The following is a 22,686-nucleotide window of genomic DNA, read 5'->3' as shown; positions in this document are numbered from 1 at the left end:
ATTGCTACCACCAAATTTACGATAGCTAACATTAGCATTATCATTTTGATTTGAGCATCAAAAGTCACTTAATAGTCCAGCATGAACAGAGCTTAGACAGCATCGGCCAAAATCCCTCATCTTTGAGCTCAGGCCAGCAAGTGAAAGCCGGGTCAATGTTGATCTTTACTGTCCTTTTATCCTGGTAAGTTCAATCAATCAATCAATCAATGTTTACTTATATAGACCTAAATCACTAGTGTCTCAAAGGGCTGCACAAACCACCACGACATCCTCGGTAGGCCCACATAAGGGCAAGGAAAACTCACACCCAGTGGGACATCGGTGACAATAATGACCCAGTGGGACGTCGGTGACAAACAGGCAAGCAGTACATGGCCACCGGATCGGACCGGACCCCCTCCACAAGGGAGAGTGGGACATAGAAGAAAAAGAAAAGAAACGGCAGATCAACTGGTCTAAAAAGGGAGTCTATTTAAAGGCTAGAGTATACAAATGAGTTTTAAGGTGAGACTTAAATGCTTCTACCGAGGTGGCATCTCGAACTGTTACCGGGAGGGCATTCCAGAGTACTGGAGCCCGAACGGAAAACGCTCTATAGCCCGCAGACTTTTTTTGGGCTTTGGGAATCACTAATAATGGACATTGGCCGAGAGTGGAGTCGGCTGTCTAGGTTGCTTTGTTGGGTCTGCTTCTGTCTCTGGCCATCCTCCCTCCACCCCAGTGGACGATGGCGTGGAACACCGCAGAGGCCACCACAGTGGATATGTTTCTTTTACTTTTTATTCATAGCTGTATGTAGAAGTGTCTGGTTGTATCTGCTGTTTTAATGTCTTTAATGTCCTATGTGTTCTTTGATGTTTGATGTTTCCCTCTTACACACATGTAAGAGGGATGTGTACTATGGCTATGAGTTGTTGTTTTTTTCCCTTGGCCTCAGTCTGCACCCCCACTCCAGGGCCGAGGCTAAGACCGATTTTTTTATTTTATTTAATTTTTTTTTTTTTTATTTAATTTATTTTAATCTTCTATTCTTTTCTCTCCCCCCCCCCTTGTTTACCTGTATGTCATCTTTTTTGTAAGGGGCGCTGGAAGCCGGCAGACCCGTCAGCGATCCTGTTTTGTCTCCCTGTAATGTTTGTCTGATCTTGAATGGGATTGTGCTGAAAATTGTAATTTTCCTGAAGGAACTCTCCTGACGGAATAAATAAAGTACTATCTAATCTAATCTAATCTAATAAGCCGGAGTCCTTTGAACGCAGATTTCTTGCCGGGGCATATGGTACAATACAATCGGCAAGATAGAATGGAGCTAGACCGTGTAGTATTTTATACGTAAGTAGTAAAACCTTAAAGTCACATCTTAAGTGCACAGGAAGCCAGTGCAGGTGAGCCAGTACAGGCGTAATGTGATCAAACTTTCTTGTTCTTGTCAAAAGTCTAGCAGCCTTTTTTTTTTTTTGTCTCCTCAGACAAACCCTTTTGGTTGGTTTCTTTGGTTGTTTGCAGCTTTTGTCTATAATAACAGTAATTTTACATACATACATTTTTCATTTCTGGCGGCACGTAGGCGTTAACATCGACTTCTGTCTTTTTAACGAATGGGGAACAAATGAGTGACGTATGCCGTAAAGCAAGTCAGCACATTTGTAGTTTTTTTGTGTGACAGGGTTCCTGTTGCCCTCCTCAAAGTTGCTAAGTGCTAGAAAAAGCACTACAGACCCCCTCAAGCCATGAGAGAGGTGTCATTCAACTAGTAGCTTGTAAATCGATGTATCATCCTAAAAATTCTAAAAATATTTTATGAAGGTTGCAAATCGACTGACTGCTGCTTTAAATAAAACCGCAAAAATATATATTGATTAATTTATAACAAATAATAACTTCACTAACATTGTTTCTTAGTGTAAAATAGAAAATATTCAAAGGTGTCATATTACAATTTTTTTTTCTCCATTTAAAACATTTCCTTGTGGGCTTTATAACATGTAATGGAGGTTGGTTGGTGAAAATGTTGCATGAATTTTGTTTTACAGACCAATCTTCAAGCCACTTTTTGGCTCACTACGAGAACGGGAGTTTTGAGAGGCAGAGTTTTTAGATGCAAATTAACCCGTCTTCACCACACCCCTTCACACTGAGTAAACCTTCGTTTCTTTTTTAATTTTTATTTTATTTATTTTTTAGCCTTCTTTCGTTTATTTTGCTTTAATCTGACCATATCAACATTGGTGACGGCCACCAGCCATCTGTTTTTAACACAGCACAACATCCCAGATCAGGGGTGTCTAAACTGTGAACCGCGGGCCAAGTGCAGCCCGCCAGTGTTTTCAGTTTGCTCCGTGAGACGGCACAAGTTTAGTAAGGAATCTTGCCGGCTGGGTGCCAACAGCTTCATCTCGAGTTTTTGACTGTCTATTTGCCACCATCTTAATGTTAGTATTGTACGTCAACAACCATGAATTTTACTTTGAACTGTACACAGCACAACATTTACTTGTATGACCCAATCCAAACAACCTTTCCCACGCGTGGCGCAAAATACAACCAAAACAAAAATTCAACACACATGGTCATACATAACCTAACCTGCTCACAAAACGTCTGTATATTATAACAAATGTAAAATCTCTATACATAATTCAAAATTGCACCAATTTAAAGCTAAACTACAATGATCTTAAATGTATGATGGGGAAAATGCAAAACACTCTCCACACTTATTCTTGTTTGGCGCATTTTAGCTGCTTGATATTCACAATTTATTACAAAACTGTAAGGTCATTACGGCAGTAAACAAGGTAGGAGTCAAACTTTCACATAGTCTTAACATCCATTATACTAATATAACATGAATATATAAAAATATGTACATGTATATTTGTATAAGCTATATGTATGCGTGTGTATGTATTTTACTTTATATATATTATGTATATGTATATATTCTATGTGTGTATATATACAGTATATATATATATATATATATATATATATATATATCTATGCTCCCCCGCAACCACAAAGGGAATACTATATATATATATATATATATATATATATACGTGTATATATATATATATATATATATATATATATACACACATATATATATACGTATATGTATATATATACGTATATATATATACATATATATATATATATATATATATATATATATATATATATATATATATATATATATATATATATATATATATGTAGATGTCTTGATTGGATTATCCAGAGAATACCGCTCGATACCGTGGTAGAGCGCAATATATGTATGTGTGGGTAAAACTACAAGACTACTTCATCTCTACGGAACTGTTTCATGAGGGGTTTCCTCAATCGTCAGGAGATTTTAATGGAAGCATTCACATACCATGGTTCATATAGGGCACAGAGTGGGTAGGTACAGGCAGGCGTAGGGGTGTGGTGATTGTCTCATGTGTTACCTAGGAGGTGTTTCCGTCTGACAGCATGCTGATTTAATTTCACTGCGCTTGTTGAGGGATGACACGTCTGGGTGATATATAATAAACAGTTTCTCTTTTAAGCATAGGTTGCATCTTTTATTACCACTGTTGTAAGGTGTGCTGGATGAAAGAATTTGCCATGTTATTGAATATTCAACAATATTATCTTTAAGGTTCCAAATGTGCTTGCTGAGTTCTGTAGAATTCCGCAGGCTCTGGTTTCTGAATTAGACCAAGCAACCCCCCCATACCAGAAAGCACTTGATGAAAGCGGATACAATTTCACCCTCACCTACGAACCCACGCCAGGAAACCAACCAAAAAAGATCTCAAACACTTCCCCAAAGGCAACACCTTAGGAAAAGTGTTCAACAAGAACAGCATTAAATTGAGCTACAGCTGTATGAATAACACACAACAAATTATTTCAAAACACAATAAAGTAATTGCAAAAGGACTGCCTGCCCCCAGACTGAACGACTCCGAAACCAATAAGGACTGCAACTGCCGCAGGAAACCTGTTTGACCTTTCAACTTGGGGTGCTTACAAACATCAGTCGTTTACCAGGCAAGGGTAACACGCAAGGACATTAACACACCCGACACTTACTTAGGATTAACCGAAGGAGAGTTTAAAGCCGGATGGAATAATCACAAAGCTTCTTTTAGAAACCAGAGCCTGCGTAATTCTACAGAACTCAGCAAGCACATTTGGAACCTCAAAGACAATAATGTTGAATATTCAATAACATGGCAAATTCTTGCATCCAGCACACCTTACAACAGTGGTAATAAAAGATGCAACCTATGCTTAAAAGAGAAACTGTTTATTATATATCAACCAGACCTGTCATCCCGCAACAAGCGCAGTGAAATTATATCAGCATGCGGTCACAGACGGAAACACCTCCTAGGTAACCCATGAGCCAATCACCACGCCCCTACGCCTGCCTGTACCTACCCACTCTGTGCTCTATGTAAACCATGGTACGTGAATGCTTCTATTAAAATCTCCTGACGATTGAGGGAACCCCTCATGAAACAGTTCTGTAAAGATTAAGTAGTCTTGTGATTTTTGCCACACACACATATATATATATATATATATACAAATATGTAAATATATATATATATATATATAAATTTACATATATGTATGTATATATATATATACAAATATGTAAATCTATATATAGATTTTATCTATATATAGATTTACATATATGTGTATATATATAAATTTACATATATGTGTATATATATAAATGTACATATACGTGTATATATATAAATTTACATATATGTGTATATATATATGTATACACACACACACACATATATATATATATATATATATATATATATATATATATATATATATGAAATTTGTTTTTTATACTTTTATGTATTTAATATATTTATATATTTTTATCACAATGCAACCCCAAGTCAAAACGTTTGGACACCCTGTTCTAGATAATATAGTGAGACCAGCGTGGTCCCTATGGTTTGTTGTTGAAACCAAGATAGGAGGCCATGTAGGCGGACAAAAGTGAGGAAAGAATGACTCTCCAGATCGGGTACTATATGCTAGTCTAAACTTCTACCGAGGCTCTCTCTCCAATGCTAGATCTTGGATGTATACATGTGTATATTGACAATAAAAGGCTATGTGTGTTTGTGTGTGTGCGTATGTATATTTACTGTATATATACTTTGTATATGTATATTATTTATGTAGTGTATATATATATACACACACACATATATATATATATATATATATATATACATATATATATACACAAACCCCGTTTCCATATGAGTTGGGAAATTGTGTTGGATGTAAATGTAAATATAAATGAATAAATGGGTTGTACTTGTATAGCGCTTTTCTACCTTCAAGGTACTCAAAGCGCTTTGACAATACTTCCACATTTACCCATTCACACACACATTCACACACTGATGGAGGGAGCTGCCATGCAAGGCGCCAACCGGCACCCATCAGGAGCAAGGGTGAAGTGTCTTGCTCAGGACACAACGGACGTGACGAGGTTGGTTCTAGGTGGGATTTGAACCAGTGACCCTCGGGTTGCGCACGGCCACTCTCCCACCGCGCCACGCCGTCCCTATATAATATAAACGGAATACAATGATTTGCAAATCCTTTTCAACCCATTTTCAGTTGAATGCACTACAAAGACAATATATTCAATGTTCAAACTCAACCTTTTATTTTTTTTTGGAAATAATAATTAACTTAGAATTTCATGGCTGCAACACCTGCCAAAATAGTTTGAAAAGGGCATGTTCACCACTGTGTTACATCACCTTTTCTTTTAACAACACTCAATAAACGTTTGGGACCTGAAGAAACTAATTGTTGAAGCTTTGAAAGTGGAATTCTTTCCCATTTTTGTTTTATGTAGAGCTTCAGTCATTAAACAGTCCGGGGTCTCCGCTGCCGTATTTTACGCTTCATAATGCGCCACACATTTTCGATGGGAGACATGTCCGGACTGCAGGCGGGCCAGGAAAGGAACCGCACTCTTTTACTACGAAACCACGCTGTTTTAACACGTTGTTTGGCATTGTCTTGCTGAAATAAGCAGGGCCGTCCATGAGAACGTTGCTTGGATGACAACATATGTTGCTCCAAAACCTGTATGGACCATTCGGCATTAATGGTGCCTTCACAGATGTGTAAGTTACCCATTCCTTGGGCAATAATACACCCCCACACCATCACAGATGCTGGCTTTTGAACTTTGCGCCTATAACAATCCGGATGGTTACTTTCCTCTTTGTTCCGGAGGACACCACGTCCACAGTTTCCAAATATAATTTGAAATGTGGACTCGTCAGACCACAGAACACTTTTCCACTTTGCATTAGTCCATCTTCGATGAGCTCGGGCCCAGCGAAGCCAGCGGCGTTTCTTGGTGTTGTTGATAAATGGCTTTCGGTTTGCATAGTAGAGCTTTAACTTGCACTTACAGATGTAGAGACGAACTGTAGTTACTGACAGTGGTTTTATGAAGTGTTCCTGAGCCCATGTGGTGATATCCTTTACACCCTGATGTCTGTTTTTGATGCAGTACCGCCTGAGTGATCAACGGTCCGTAATATCATCACTTACGTGCAGTAATTTCTCCAGATTCTCTGAACCTTTTGATGATTTTACGGACCGTAGATGGTAAAATCCCTAAATTCCTTGCAATAGCTCGTTGAGAAATGTTGTTCTAAAACTGTTCGACAATTTGTTTACAAATTGGAGACCCTCGCCCTATCCTTGTTTGTGAATTACTTTGCATTTCATGGAAGCTGCTTTTAATACCCAATAATGACACCCACCTGTTCCCAATTAGCTTGCACACCTGTAGGATGTTCCAAATTAGTGTTTGATGAGAATTTCTTAACTTTATCAGTATTTATTGCCACCTTTCCCAACTTCTTTGTCACGTGTTGCTGGCATCAAATTCTAAAGTTAATGATTATTTGCAAAAAAACAACACCTTTATCAGTTTGAACATCAAATATGTTGTCTTTGTAGGATATTCAACTGAATATGGGTTGAAAATGATTTGCAAATCATTGTATTCCGTTTATATTTACATCTAACACAATTTCCCAACTTATATGGAAACAGGGTTTGTACACACACACACACACATATATATATATATGGATATATATGTATATATATATATACATATATATATATACAGAGTATTTATATATATATATATATATATATATATATATACATATATATATATATATACACAGTGTATATATACATATATATATACAGTGTATATATATATATGTACACATATATATATATATATATATATATATATAGTCGGAGCGACTTCTTCACATTGACACAAATTGTAAAAGTTAAATGTAAGGCACTTCTTACTTCAGATGAGGCTGAAAGTTAGTGTAATGACCTGTGCTAGTTAAAACAACCAACAACAGAACATTTATGGTTTCATTGTGGACATGTTGTGGACTACAAACGCTGTCACAGGTCAGAAAATCTCACAGGACAAAGCAAATTCCAAGTATAGAGGAAAGCAATTTTTTTTCCTAAAGGTCTGCAATGCCTCCAAGGTTTGATTTAAAATTTTCGGGACTTTTGCAGATCCTAAATACACATCGAGTTGGAAAAGTTGATTTTGCATAACACATTGTATGTCTTCAGGGCTCTAATAATGCAAAAAACACTCATTTAGAAGGTTGTTAAGAGTTGTGTTATGCTCTGACTATGTATATATTTGATATATTACGGAAGAATCCCACTAAGGGAAAATTACTACCTAATTCAGGGATTGAACCAAATAGATGTTGATAAACAAGGGAAAACTGAAAAGAAAATATAAAGTCTCTGAAATACATGAAATGCATAAGTACATACAAAAGTACACACAAAATGTGAACACATTTTATGGTGTTCCACAGTTACAAAAAAAAACATGTAAAACATTGGGCATTAGCAATGTAAACAAAAAAAGTAATCCTCAAGATTTTGCAACTTCATTAAAAAGCTGTTGCAAAATCGAGCATTTGACAAACCACTCACTGCCATTGCTACTGCTGATTAGGGTTGTCTTGGTCCAAGGCTTAAAATGTTGCCCATATTCTATGATTAGTCAGATCTTTAGCGTTGTTGTTTTTTTTACAAGAGAAAAATAAACAGATTGTGATGATAGTAGTGTATACTGACTGTTCACTAGGTTTAAGTATAACGTCACAAGATGTATCGTATTTTTCGGAGTATAAGTCGCTCCGGAGTATAAGTCGCACCTGCCGAAAATGCATAATAAAGATGGAAAAAAACATATATAAGTCGAACTGGAGTATACGTCACATTTTTTGGGGAATTTTTTTTGATAAAACCCAACACCAAAAATAGACATTTGAAAGGCGATAAAGAATAGTGCTGTCCTGGGTATGACGTTAAACTACATCCAGGCATGAGATGGGAGGTTGTGTGTGGGGTTAGTGAGTCCCAACTAACGTCTATAAAATGCACACAAAGAACCGTTTGCACCTCCTCTTGTGACTGGCGGGCGGTCAGCGCCATAAAGCTGAGTGGGTCCCTGGGTAAATAGGGCACGGACAAAAAACAGGACAGGCTAAGTTCAACAGCCCAGTAAGGCAATTAGTCTAGGAGAAAGATCTCTGATATAAAATACCCCTTCCAACCTGCACCAAGCCAGCGTGGAAGGGGTAGGCTAATAACCAGCATGAAAAGTACGCCAAATGGCAGAAACATGCTGAGGCTTTCGTCCAGTAGTGGACTGACAACGGCTGATGATGATGATGATGATGATGAAAGAATAGTGAACAACAGTGTACGTTTTTTGACGCACATATAACCAACTTAGAAGGGGCCTGGTATGTTAACGTAACATATTATGGTAAGAGTCATTCAAATAACTATAACATATAGAACATGCTATACGTTTACAGAGGTGGGTAGAGTAGCCAGAAATTGTACTTAAGTAAGAGTACTGTTACTTTAGAGATTTATTACTCAAGTAAAAGTAAGGAGTAGTCACCCAAATATTTACTTGAGTAAAAGTAAAAAGTATGTTGTGAAAAAAACTACTCAAGTATTGAGTAACTGATGAGTAACCTGATTACGGCAACAAATAATGCACAAAAACATAAAAACAGCAACAAGCAAATTCAGAGCCAGGAATATCTCTTAAGCAACTAAAACAATAATATATTTTAAATAATAGTACATTAAAATAAAAAAAATTAAGGCACATTGAGCCACAATAACTTAACAGCACCATAGCCTCAGTAGGCATTCATTGATTGATTGATTGAAACTTTTATTAGTAGATTGCACAGTGCAGTACATATTCCGTACAATTGACCACTAAATGCTAACACCCCAATAAGTTTTTCAACGTTAATCAATTACTTAATAAATGACCATGTCGAGGAGATCTACCTCATTTATACATATACATACACACACACATATATATATATATATATATATATATATATATATATATTTATATATATATATATATATATATATATATATAAATATATATATATATATATACACATATATATATATATATATATATATAAATATATATATATATATATATATATATATATATATATATATATATATATATATATATATATATATATATATATGTAGGTGTGGGAAAAATCACAAGACTACTTCATCTCTACAGAACTGTTTCATGAGGGGTTCCCTCAATCATCAGGAGATTTTAATGGAAGCATTCACATACAATGGTGTTATAGGGCACAGAGTGGGTGGGTACAGGCAGGCGTAGGGTGTGGTGATTGGCTCATGTGTTGCCTAGGAGGTGTTTCCGTCTGTGGCGGCATGTTGAAATGATTTCACTGCGCTTGTTGAGGGATGATAGATCTGGATGATATATAATAAACAGTTTCTCTTTTAAGCATAGGTTGCATCTTTTATTACCACTGTTGTAAGGTGTGCTGGATGCAAGAATTTGCCATGTTATTGAATATTCAACATTATTGTCTTTGAGGTTCCAAATGTGTTTGCTGAGTTCTGTAGAATTCCGCAAAGTCTGGTTTCTAAAGGAGGCGTTATGATTATTCCATCTTGTTTTGAATGCTCCTTCGGTTAATCCTACGTACGTGTCGGATGTGTTAATGTCCTTGCGTATTACCTTTGCTTGGTAAACGACTGATGTCTGTAAGCACCCTCCGTTGAGAGGGCAATCAGGTTTCTTGCGACAGTTACATTCCTTATTGGTTTCAGAGTCGTTTAGTCTGGGGGTAGGCAGTCCTTTTGCAATTGCTTTGTTGTGGTTTGAAATGATTTGTTGTATGTTATTCATACAGCTGTAGCTCAATTTAATGTTGTTCTTGTTGAATATTTTTCTTAGGGTGTTGCCTTTGGGGAAGTGTTTGTCGATCAGAGTGAGGAACTTGCGGCCGATGTTGGTTGAAACGTTTTTACTGAATGGCGGATTGTACCAGATGATGTTGTTTCGTTTTCTGCTCTTTTTTGGTTGGTTTCCTGGAGTGGGTTCATAGGTGAGGGTGAAGTTGTATCCGCTTTCATCAAGTGCTTTCTGGTACGGGGGGGTTGCTTGGTCGAATTCAGCTTTGCTAGATGACAGCATCGATAGCCTTTTATTATTCTTTTCGTGGTGGTGGGTGGGTGGTTGCTGTCATGGTGCACGTATTGGAGTGTTGTGTTGGGTTTCGTGAATGGTTGGTAGCTGTTGTTTCTCAGGTTGAAAGTGACGTCGAGGAAGTTGACGGTTTGCTTGTTGGCTTCAATCGTGATCCGTAGGCCGTTTTCTTTGAAGATTTGGCATATGCGCTTTTTGGTGTTCTCGCTGCTCCTTGGTGAGGCGCGGCACACTGCCAGTCTGTCATCACGGTAAATACCAAGGTTCAGGTTGAGGCTAGCAAGCTGGGAGAGGAGGAAACTCCCAACAAGTTTGCACGTTTCTGCTCCGTCAAAACTCCCCACAGTAACGTCAAATGTTGAATTGTTCTTTTTTTGCCATGGTGTACTGTTGTGGATGAGTATGGAGTTCTTTGCGTGGATGATGATGTTTCTTTCGTTGCCTGTGATTGAGTCGTAGTCCGAGGCGAAGTTTAGTGCCTGGGTCAGTAGGTCTTGCGTGATGGAAGGGTAAAATTCTTTGATGTCGAAGGAGATAAAGTTGTGTTGTTGTTTGTCTTGGATGTTGTTACACCATTTGATTACTGCTGCTGTATTTCTCCATTGGTTGAGTGGTGTTTTGTCCTTGATTTTTGTGTTGATTCTGTCCAAGATTATTTTGCTGATTTTTCCTATTTCGGATTTAGTTGGGTTTATTAGTGTGCATGTTGGGTTATTTGCGAAGTTGGGTTTGTGGTCCTTCAATGTGATGAAGGCTTCTTTGTTGGCTGTGGCGTCCACCCTGTCCTCAATGTCCAGTTCGGTTGCGATCCACTTGTTTTCCAGGTGGATGTTCTGTAAAGTGTTGGGTTGCGCTTTTTTGTATGATTTGGTGATGTTTTTGTCCAGTAAAGAGTTATGTTCTGGTATGTCCATTCTGTAGAAGTTTGTGGTTTTATCGGCGGCTATGATGAGGTTGCTTACTTTCTTGATGCGCTCCGTGTCATTTTTCAGCTTGGTGAGGAATGGGTTGCGGGCTGGCTTAAATTTGACTGATTGTATCATTTTGAGCATGTCGTTCTCAAAGTCCTTTAATTCCTTGACTGTGGGTGGGTTCTTGGTAGATTTGAATCCGTAAGTTTCCTTTTGCGTTCCAACCAAAAAAGAGCAGAAAACGAAACAACATCATCTGGTACAATCCGCCATTCAGTAAAAACGTCTCAACCAACATCGGCCGCAAGTTCCTCACTCTGATCGACAAACACTTCCCCAAAGGCAACACCCTAAGAAAAATATTCAACAAGAACAACATTAAATTGAGCTACAGCTGTATGAATAACATACAACAAATCATTTCAAACCACAACAAAGCAATTGCAAAAGGACTGCCTACCCCCAGACTAAACGACTCTGAAACCAATAAGGAATGTAACTGTCGCAAGAAACCTGATTGCCCTCTCAACGGCGGGTGCTTACAGACATCAGTCGTTTACCAAGCAAAGGTAATACGCAAGGACATTAACACATCCGACACGTACGTAGGATTAACCGAAGGTGCGTTCAAAACAAGATGGAATAATCACAACGCCTCCTTTAGAAACCAGACTTTGCGGAATTCTACAGAACTCAGCAAACACATTTGGAACCTCAAAGACAATAATGTTGAATATTCAATAACATGGTAAATTCTTGCATCCAGCACACCTTACAACAGTGGTAATAAAAGATGTAACCTATGCTTAAAAGAGAAACTGTTTATTATATATCATCCAGATCTATCATCCCTCAACAAGCGCAGTGAAATCATTTCAACATGCCGCCACAGACGGAAACACCTCCTCTGTAACACATGAGCCAATCACCACACCCTACGCCTGCCTGTACCCACCCACTCTGTGTCCTATATAAACCATTGTATGTGAATGCTTCCATTAAAATCTCCTGATGATTGAGGGAACCCCTCATGAAAAAGTTCTGTAGAGATGAAGTAGTCTTGTGATTTTTCCCACACCTACATATTGCGCTCTACCACGGTATCGAGCACTATTCTCTGGATAATCCAATCAAGACATATATATATATATATATATATATATATATATTATCTATAAATATGTATATACATACATTTATATATACAGTATATAATTTATATTTATTTATTTTGCCATTTTTGTTCACATGTTAAAGGTGTTTTAATGAATATACATGCATGTTTAACATATAGATTCCTATCTTTCATGAAGACAAGAATACAAGTTGGTGTATTACCTGATTCTGATGACTTGCATTTTAGTGCTGACAACGTCCATTTTTTCAACTGGAGGAGAAAAAAAGTTCCTCTTTTCTGTCTAATACCACATGAAAGTCGTTGGTTTTTGGCATCTTATTTGTCCAGCTTCCATACTCCTTTTTATACACTTTACAAGAAAAACATTGGCGGCAAACTCCGTAGCTTGCTAGCTTGTTTGCGCTGGCTTTCGGAGACTCTTATTTTGTTAGTGCAGGCGCGATGGAGTGGCACTTTTATTGTGAAGACAGGAACTGTGCGATCAGTCTTTAGGCTTTTGACGGGAAGTACGGTTGAAATAAAAAGTGTCCTTTTTCCTTTACACTTTTGATTGATTGATTGATACTTTTATTAGTAGATTGCACAGTACAGTACATATTCCGTACAATTGACCACTAAATGGTAACACCCCAATAAGTTTTTCAACTTGTTTAAGTCGGGTCATGTGAACGCCTGGCTCTGTTTGATTGGTCCAACGTCACCAGTGACTGCATGTGATTGGTGAAACGCAGGCATGCACAGATCCTACTTTGAAGCTCTGTCATAAACCAAAACAAACATTAACAGATCGATTAAAAAAAGTAGCGAGCTGAATGTAGATAAATGGAGCGGAGTAAAAGTAGCGTTTCTTCTCTATTAATATACTCAAGTAAAAGTAAAAGTATGTTGCATAAAAACTACTCGTAGAAGTACAATTTATCCCAAAAGTTACTCAAGTAAATGTAACGGAGTAAATGTAGCGTGTTACTACCCACCTCTGTACGTTTACCAAACAATCTGTCACTCCTAATTGCTAAATCCGATGAAATCTTATACGTCTAGTCTCTTACGTGAATGAGCTAAATAATATTATTTGATATTTTTTACGCTAATGTGTTAATAATTTCACACATAAATCGATCCTGAGTATAAGTCGCACTGCGACTTATACTCAGAAAAAAACGGTAAATCGCTTTAAATTAACTCTTTCAAATACTTATTAAAGGAATAGCCTTTTATTAAAGTGTACGAAACAGAAATCTCATTTAACACCTCAGAAATGGGCTAAACCACTCTGATAAACAAATAATGGTAGCGATTGGATTGTTCAGCGTTCAAACTTGATTAAATAGACAAAGTAAAAGTTTCTGTATGTGCTGAAGAATCAGTACAGTTACCAGGAAAAAGATTCACCTATGGAGGTATTTGGCCTGCCAGTTTTATGCGACACAACAAGCCCAAGTAAACACATTTTACCTACAATGTTAGTGAAAGATTCTCACGTGAGACAAATTGGTTTTAGAGAGAGGAGGCCAAAAACACTGAGCCAGCTGTTTTACACGCGTAAGGTCACACACCAAGTAGCAGCAACAGGAAGCAGAGTCAAGAAGCAGTAACATCACTATTTCTTAGTCTTTAAAAACTATTTGTCTGCCCACAAGATTCTTTAACTAATGATAAACGCCATCGATTGATCCTCTCAACATTCCTGCTGTCTGCATGGGGTCTCAGAGGGGCTTAACTCCGCCTACCTCCCACGAATGGAGGTGGTGGGGTTTAATGTCTGACGAGTCAGCTGGGAGGTTGATAGTCAAATCAGACTCCTCCGAATTATCTCCTTTCACGACCTGTTAAGCTTGTTATTCTGGCTCGCCCAACTTATTTGATTAAATCTCTTCGACACAGAACATGTCGCCTGAGGCTGGATTTGCAATGCTATTCTGAAACTACCAACAGTTTTGAATTATTTGCACATTACAATGGTTTCTTGAAAAAGAGCTTCTGTGCTTTCCTGTGATACACGCCATTACGTTCTTTATCCAGGAGCCAACCTCCTAGCAACACAGAGAAAGCAAGATTTGACAACGCTTAGTGGAGGTTTCTTGAGCAGGGGCGCCGCTATGGATTTTGGGCCCCATGAAAATAATCTTTACAGGGCCCCTGTATCTTTACAAGACCCCTCTGTATTATAATTTCGTCATCATTAGGGGCCTCGCTGGGCCCCTCTCCATCATGGGCCTTTAGAATCCGTCTCCTTTACCCCCTCTTTTCGGCGCCCCTGTTCTTGAGTCTTTGTAATGAAGAAGTACAAAGATGCACATTTTGGAGAAGTGCATTTCAAATTTTGGGAAAATTCTTTCACCTGAATTAATGTGATTCTTGAAAAATGTGCGCATGTAAACCTTTCAAAGTATGGGCCGCCTCCAGATAGTACTTGTCATTTTATAGGTTTTTTGACTTTTTTAAGAATTATGCAAAGTGACAAAGCATTTAATGTCATCAACCAATCAACCATTCCATTTTTTATCGTTGTCAAAAAAGGACATAAGTCCGAATTGTGACAGACTTTACAGATGTAATTTTGGACAATATTCTACATTGTTACTTTCATTTGAACATCTTTTGCATAAATGTTCTTCATGGTTAGTAGTTATGGTGTTAGTTTATTTGGAACATTTACAAAATTACAATATCATGCATCACATATTCCAGGTTTCTTATTACAGCATACCCGAAAAAGAGTTGGAAGAAGCAGAGCCCCTTTTTGTTTCACAGCAATTTCTAACACTTTGTTTGTACTCAGTCTGTAACACCAAATTGAATAAATAAATACATGAGTACGTAAATAAACATTAAATACATGCACATTAGAGATGCGCGGATAGGCAATCATATCATCCGCAACCGCATCACTAAAGTCGTCATCCAACATTTTATCAGAACCGCAACCGCCCGCCTCCCGCCCGATGTTAAATATCAGGGGTCGGCAACTTTTACCATTCTAAGAATTATTTTGACCAGTTTCACAGAGTTACGAAATCAATGTGAGCCGCAACCATTCTCGCGAATATCTGCTGGTGCTCATCCAGATAACGAGAATAAGGGCGTGCTATGAAACCATTGCCTTTGACACCTTCTTCAACATGTACGCACTGCTTATCAGTCCAGCGACATGTTGTATGCAGCTTCCGCAAATACACGTACAAGCGGGGTGTATAATATAGTTAGGAATAGTCATGGATGCAAGGGATTCTGGGTAATTGTTATGTTGCGTTTATGTTGTGTTACTGTGATGATGTTCTCCCGAAATGTGTTTGTCATTCTTGTTTGGTGTGGCTTCATAGTGTGGTGCATATTAGTAAGACTGTTAAAATTGTTTATATCACAATCTTCAGTGTACTCTGTGTCACCCAGTATGCCTTGCAGTCGTGTGCGTCTATCTGCGTAATCCACATACAACATGTTGCTGGACTGGCAAGCAGATAACACGTGTTGTAGGAGGCGTCAAAGGCAATAGCTTCACAGCACGTCCTATATCTCGTTAACTAGGTGGCCACCAGCAGATTTTCGCGAGAATGTTTGCGGCTCCTATTGTCTCCCTTACCTTGTGACACGGGTCAAAATGGCTCTTTGAGTGGTAAAGGTCACCGATCCATTTACCAAGTATATTAAACATTTCCGAATGGTTCAACCGCCACCCGCCAGAATCTATTTAAAATCTATTTATTCGTCATGTCACCCGCCCGACCCGCGGTTTACCCGCGGACTCCGCGAATGAGACCGCAAACCGCGCATCTCTAATGCACATACATTGATAGTTCACATAAATAAATAAGTGAGTTTTGATTCACATAATGAGATGAAGATGATCTCATTTTTCAATAAAATTCAATATGTTTATCAGGATTCTTCTTCCTTCTACATTGTAAACATTTTAAGTGTTGATGAATTGTCCTCCTAAAACTAGGTCTTCTTGTTGAGCCATCCCTTGAAACTTAATAGTATTGATGATGAATGTAGACATTTGTTTTCCATCAGGCTCCATTATTGTTGTCATCGTTGTCGAAGTGATGTGAGCTTAACATTTGTACAGATCTTCGATGTGTTTGTCAACAAGTTCTCTTGCTTCTGGACCGCCTTTGAGCTTGATGTTCCCTAAATTTTCTCCTGTTTCCTCAAGTCGCGTGGTTTCTTAGCGATGTCAGCGTTACGCTTGGTGAGGTGTTCATTCACGTACACATTTTTACCCTTCACTCCTTTCCCTGTTTCAGCAGTGCGATTATGGATGTCCTTTTGGCGAGCTTCATGATGAGGACCGGCTTGGTGGTGGTGTTTCTTTACTCAGTGGAATGCACATGTACATGGTGTTAGTATAAACAACATCCTTTGATTGCAAAAAGTTAACCACTTTTTACGATGCTGAGTCAGCATCCGTTTTATCTGATTCTCCCCTGTTGTCAACTTTTTGGGCGTAGAATCTGGGAGTGATAAGCAGCCCTGTCTTGTATACTGATCCATGTCCTGTTTGATATTCTCCAGATCTGTGATATCTTGTTCTTTGTAATTCAACTGTTGGCTCAATGCCGCAATCTCATCTTGCAGGACTTTCATCCCCTGTCTCACTGCTGTGGTGTCCACTCTGAGAATTCTTAATTTCATCTTTGAACTTCCTTATAACATCACAAAAAATTCCTTTCTCTCCGTGTTATTCTGTGCTTGAAGACTTTCTGTTTTTGACTGTAGGTCTCAAATATCTGTAATTGTTGACCTTCTATATGTGATCGTAGACCTCTGATATTCCATTGGAGGTTTTATATCGTTTGCACCGACATTCCCATATCCGGGTCATGCGTTCGCTAAAATTCAATCTGTGAGCCCGAAATTTGTTACGTAGTGTGCGTTTAATAGTTACTTAGCAGCCAACTTAAAGTTGTTGGCGTTCTTAGCTTTGACTGCTAGCTGCACTAAGTTGTTTATTTCAACAAATATTGTACCTTGTGGGGAGTCAGGGCTATCTTATATATCACCTTATCTGAACAAAAGCACTTAAAACCTGTCCAAACTCCCTTAGCCTGATTGCTGTATAGCTTCGGCTTGGTTAGCCCACGGCATGCAGCGCATTCATTTTGCTTATTATTGAAAATCTGTGTCTCCCGCTGCGCAGAGTTCAAATCAAATATGTTCGCAAGCTGCCCTGCAGCTGTGATCGCAACCAGTGTTCAGGTAAGCTCTAGTTTTACTTGAAATTCTGGTAATCAGAGCAGAGCATTTTTTAACTGCATCCTCTCACATAGCTGTCATTTAAAAGTTATCGCGTTTTCAAGGCTTGCTGCAGACGCATTTTGTTTCCGCGGGACACGACGGGCGGGGGCTGCTGACTCCCTTTTGTTTAAGTGCAGAAATTAGGCTCGAGGTAAGCCTCTCCAGCAAGGATGATGGGACGTCTTTATTGGAGCGTGACACACAGGAGGTCAAGGATGAACACGTTCCGCCGACTGTGGAAATTTACTTTGATGGAGGATTGAAAGTGAAAGAGCAAGTCTGCAATCGTAATGCAGAGGCCACAGAAACGCATGCGACAGATAAACACATTAGTCTGGCTGCCAACATAAACCTTCAAACGTTAGAATATTGTTAAAATATAATCGCACACGGTAAGATTTGTTTCTCAAGGTAAACAACGGCAGCTACACCTCTGCCAAAGCCTATTTATTGTCTACTTTCTAAAAATGTGTATAATTTTATCAAGATCCACAATATATATACCAGCAATCTCAATCTGGCCTGGTGGGACGTCTTGATACATGCTTTAACAACATTTAAGTTAATCCACTGCACACATATTGCTATCTACGTGCCATTTGTGAGTAATATTATTCAATGACCATGTGTCATTAGCATCAATTTATATGTAAAAATCCAAACAACCTTTCCCAACCATTGGGTAAATAACACCTGAAGTTAACACACATGTGCCACACAATGTCACCCGCCGACTTAACCGCGTGGACATTGTAAAACAAATGTCGAAGCACCACGCACAATTCAAAACTACACCCATCTAATTCCACAACAAAGCATAATGGGTAATAAGCAAAACACTCTCTCTCCACATTATCCAATGTTTTAGCTGCGTTTGATGTTTCTGATCGCTTGCAAAACGTTAAGGAGATCGCCAGGAAAGTAATCAAGGCATGAGGTAGTAGACTTTCACATACCCTGAAAAAGGGTCATGCTATACAAAACCAACAGCAGGTACCAACCTGCTGTTGTGTATTTGAGATTTGCATAAGTTCTGAACATTTTAAATCAAACTGTGGCAGCATTGTTGAGATATTTATAAAACAACTTTACCTTTCTTCATGCTTCCGCTGAAGAACCCAATTGGAATTTGCCCCATTAGTGACATTTTTCCCATTGGTGACATCAGCAGGTTATCTACAGCAGGGGTCTCAGACACGCGGCCCACGCACCAATTGCGGCCCGCAAGACGTTATTTTGCAGCCCCACCTTAATATGAAAGGTTAATGTTAGTGCGGCCCGCAAGTTTGATATGAATGGCGTTTGACAGCGTTGTGTTATTTGGGTCCAAAATGGCTTTTTCAACGTTCTGGGTTGCCTACCCCTGCGTTAGTGGAAAAGCGGCAAATGAGTGAAAGCGACAGAGACATTGCCATGGAGACAAGGATTTTCTTACGTGCCTGGCTGCAGTCACACCGCGACCCCTGTCCGTCAGTAATAACAATCCCCGATAACCTTGACCAATTCCATCCATCCATTCATTTTCTACCGCTTATTCCCTTTCGGTGTCGCGGGGGGCGCTGGCGCCTATCTCAGCTACAATCGGGCGGAAGGCAGGGTACACCCTGGACAAGTCGCCAGCTCATCGCAGGGCCAACACAGATAGACAGACAACATTCACACTCACATTCACACACTAGGGCCAATTTTAGTGTTGCCAATTAACCTATCCCCAGGTGCATGTCTTTGGAAGTGGGAGGAAGCCGGAGTACCCGGAGGGAACCCACGCATTCACGGGGAGAACATGCAAACTACACACAGAAAGATCCCGAGCCTGGATTTGAACCCAGGACTGCAGGAACTTCGTATTGTGAGGCAGACGCACTAACCCCTCTTCCACCGTTCAAACCGTTAATTGTTTTTTTATTGTTTAATTTGCATTGCTTCACATGATGAACACCACATATATTTCTATATGACGCCAGATAACACTGTGGGAGCCGTCAATTTTTAGCGCTTTCTATCCCGGTACTTTCCCGGCTATTATCCGCCTACCGCCGTGTTGATATAGGGAGGAAAAGCGGAAAGACACACTTTGCGGAAATTACATTATTTTCTCCGTGCGTCGGCTAAATACAAATATATTTCACAACCTCAAACATGTCTTTTTTAAAGCCTGCAATGAAGAGAAAGGTTAGTGACGAGTAAAGACAATTCCAGGAAAAGTGGGAGATGCAATATTTCTTTGATGCGCACAGGGGCACCCCGACGTGTCTTATTTGCTAGCACCAAACCCCATCACCCCCTCGGTTGAGGTGGGTGGGGTTGGGGGAGCGGGGGTGTATGATATAGCCTGGAAGAGTCATGGATGCATGGCATTCTGGGTAATTGTTATGTTGGGTTTATGTTGTGTTACTGTGAGGATGTTCTCCCGAAATATGTTTGTCATTCTTGTTTGGTGTGGGTTCACAGTGTGGCGCATATTCATAAGAGTGTTAAAGTTGTTTATATCACAACCTTCAGTGTACCCTGTATGGCTGTTGACTATATACCTTGCAATCTTGTATGTGTGACGATAGACGGAGCAAGATGCATGCATCCGGCCGGCACGCGGGGTGTTAGCCAATGGCTTTGGCTGGGGGGCGGGACTTTCGGGGAAGTTAGGGAAATGACGCTATTGACAGGAAGTGTTGGTTCGAGTTATGCCGGGAAAAGGAAATAGAGTTCTTGGTAAATACTAAGGTGAGTGTAAAGTCAACATTTTTAACTCCAGTAAATGAGTTATTTTAGTATTTGTGAGTCCATGGAAACTTCACTTTTATCTCCCGCAGGATACACATTGTTCGAGGATGGAGACAGGCTAGCTGTTAGCTTCAAGCTAACCAGCACCCGAGCAGACTCCTCCACCTCAAAAACATACTTTGCAGGTCAAAAAACGGGGCAGTTGTTTGCGTTTTGAAGTGTTAATGTGCGAGGAGTGTTCAAAAGAAGTATTTTAAAGAAGTGGCTGACAAGTTAGCATCGCTAACAGTGACGTCATCACCGTCATTGTTTACTGAAGTAGAGATGGTGACTGTGTGTTATGATAAATGCGATAGATTTATCAGATTAAATCTTTTATTATCTATAGCAGGGGTGTCAAAAGTGTTCCAAAGAGGCCATTTGCGGCCCAAAGCTAATGTTTTAAAGACCCACGGCACATTCTAAAAATACTATTAAAATAAACTAAAACATAACAAAAGTGAAATAAAAAAGCTTAAAGGTGAAATGTAATTTAGAAAAAGTTGCCATGATGACTAATGAAACAAAGCTGTTTTTTTTTCTTTCAAACTGTCATTGCTCAAAACATAATATTGAATCAAAATCAATGTTATTATGAATTATTGGCCTATCCAAGGTTCCTATTACTTCACATCAAATATTGCATTAAGAAAAATATTTTTGGTGGAAGATTTTGCATATTTTGTGTGTTTGCCATTAAAAACATAGTTTTGTTTGACAAAAAAGGGCGGAAATCAAACAAACAAAAAAAACAAAATGATTTTGAAATGAGGGATGGATGTGAAGTTAATGTCGACTCCAGAGATTTAAGCATTAAATATAAAATGTATGTATGCTCTGGCACACCATTATCATAATTTCATGACCGAAGCAAAACACTTTTTACACTTTTATACTGAAATAAATACACCTACAACTTATTAAATAAAAACACAGAAAAAACTACCAGCAGCGGTAAAGTTTAAATCCATGAAGGAAAGAAGAAAGTGAATGAATGTTTATAACTGAATAAATTTACATATGTATACACATTTTTTTTATTTATTTATTTTTTTTTTTCATGAATTAACATTTATGACAACCTTTTTCCAAAACACGATACAGAATGTGAGATACAACAGGATAATGAATACGTTTATCATTTGTTTTCAAAGCGCTTACAAAAAAGTTGGACCCCAAAAATTTACTGTGGGACCCCATTTTTATGACTTGATGGGTTCCCTGGGACTCCTTTTTAAAAATCCCTAGCACCAACACAGCAATCAAAGGAGGAGAAAAAATGCTTTATTTAAATAAATATATTATTTATAAAGCAAGTTCGAGTATCATTGGCAAATTTTCACCTACTCCCGGCCTTGGCGTGCTGCCCGCCTTGGCACGCATATATGTGTCCTCTTTTTGGGATTTCAGAATATGGTCAGCCTAGCTACACGTAGCTTGTGACTGTCCTTCACGGCATACGCCAAATTCAAAATTAGCATGACTACAAGATACAAATTACAAAAAATAACATTCAATTACCCAGAAGACTTAGCCCTTCAGATGGAAATTAAAGTAAGTCTGAGCTACAAAGGAGGACAACAATTAAGATGTTTAAGCAATAAAGACTTGATATATTGTAAAATGTTACCATTCCTGCTTTGTCAACACAAGAAATAATTTGATTAGGTAGTTGATGTTTGCGTTTGAGTGCATTGATATTGATCGGCCAAAATGTGCGAGGAAGTTGCAGGCATTGGACAGCGCTGGAGGCTGTGCATAATTTGCGGGAAATGTTAGAATTTTTGTAAACAGATGCAATTGTGACATCGCAAATTTCTTGTAGGAGACAGAATGAAGGATTTGCGTAGCAACTTGTGTGGGAGTGTGTCTGCAGGGTTGAAGGGAGGTGTTGTTTATTTGGGCAATGGCATGGGACTAGCATGTACCTGAGGAAGGTGGAAATAAAAAACAGGATTTAAGAGAGAGGAAGGAAT

General features: G+C 38.7%; 1 protein-coding gene across 3 annotated transcripts in view; it reads right to left on the bottom strand.

Annotated features, from left to right (window-relative positions):
* The window catches only part of gabbr1b (gamma-aminobutyric acid (GABA) B receptor, 1b), a 665,116-nt gene that overhangs the window by 64,651 nt on the left and 577,779 nt on the right, over positions 1 to 22,686 (bottom strand). The window lies entirely within an intron of this gene.

The sequence above is a fragment of the Nerophis ophidion genome, linkage group LG08 (genome assembly GCF_033978795.1).
Source record: "Nerophis ophidion isolate RoL-2023_Sa linkage group LG08, RoL_Noph_v1.0, whole genome shotgun sequence".
In the NCBI taxonomy this organism is placed as follows: Eukaryota; Metazoa; Chordata; class Actinopteri; order Syngnathiformes; family Syngnathidae; genus Nerophis; species Nerophis ophidion.
Note: the sequence above shows the minus strand (reverse complement) of the source record. Positions and strands in the feature narration are given on the sequence as shown.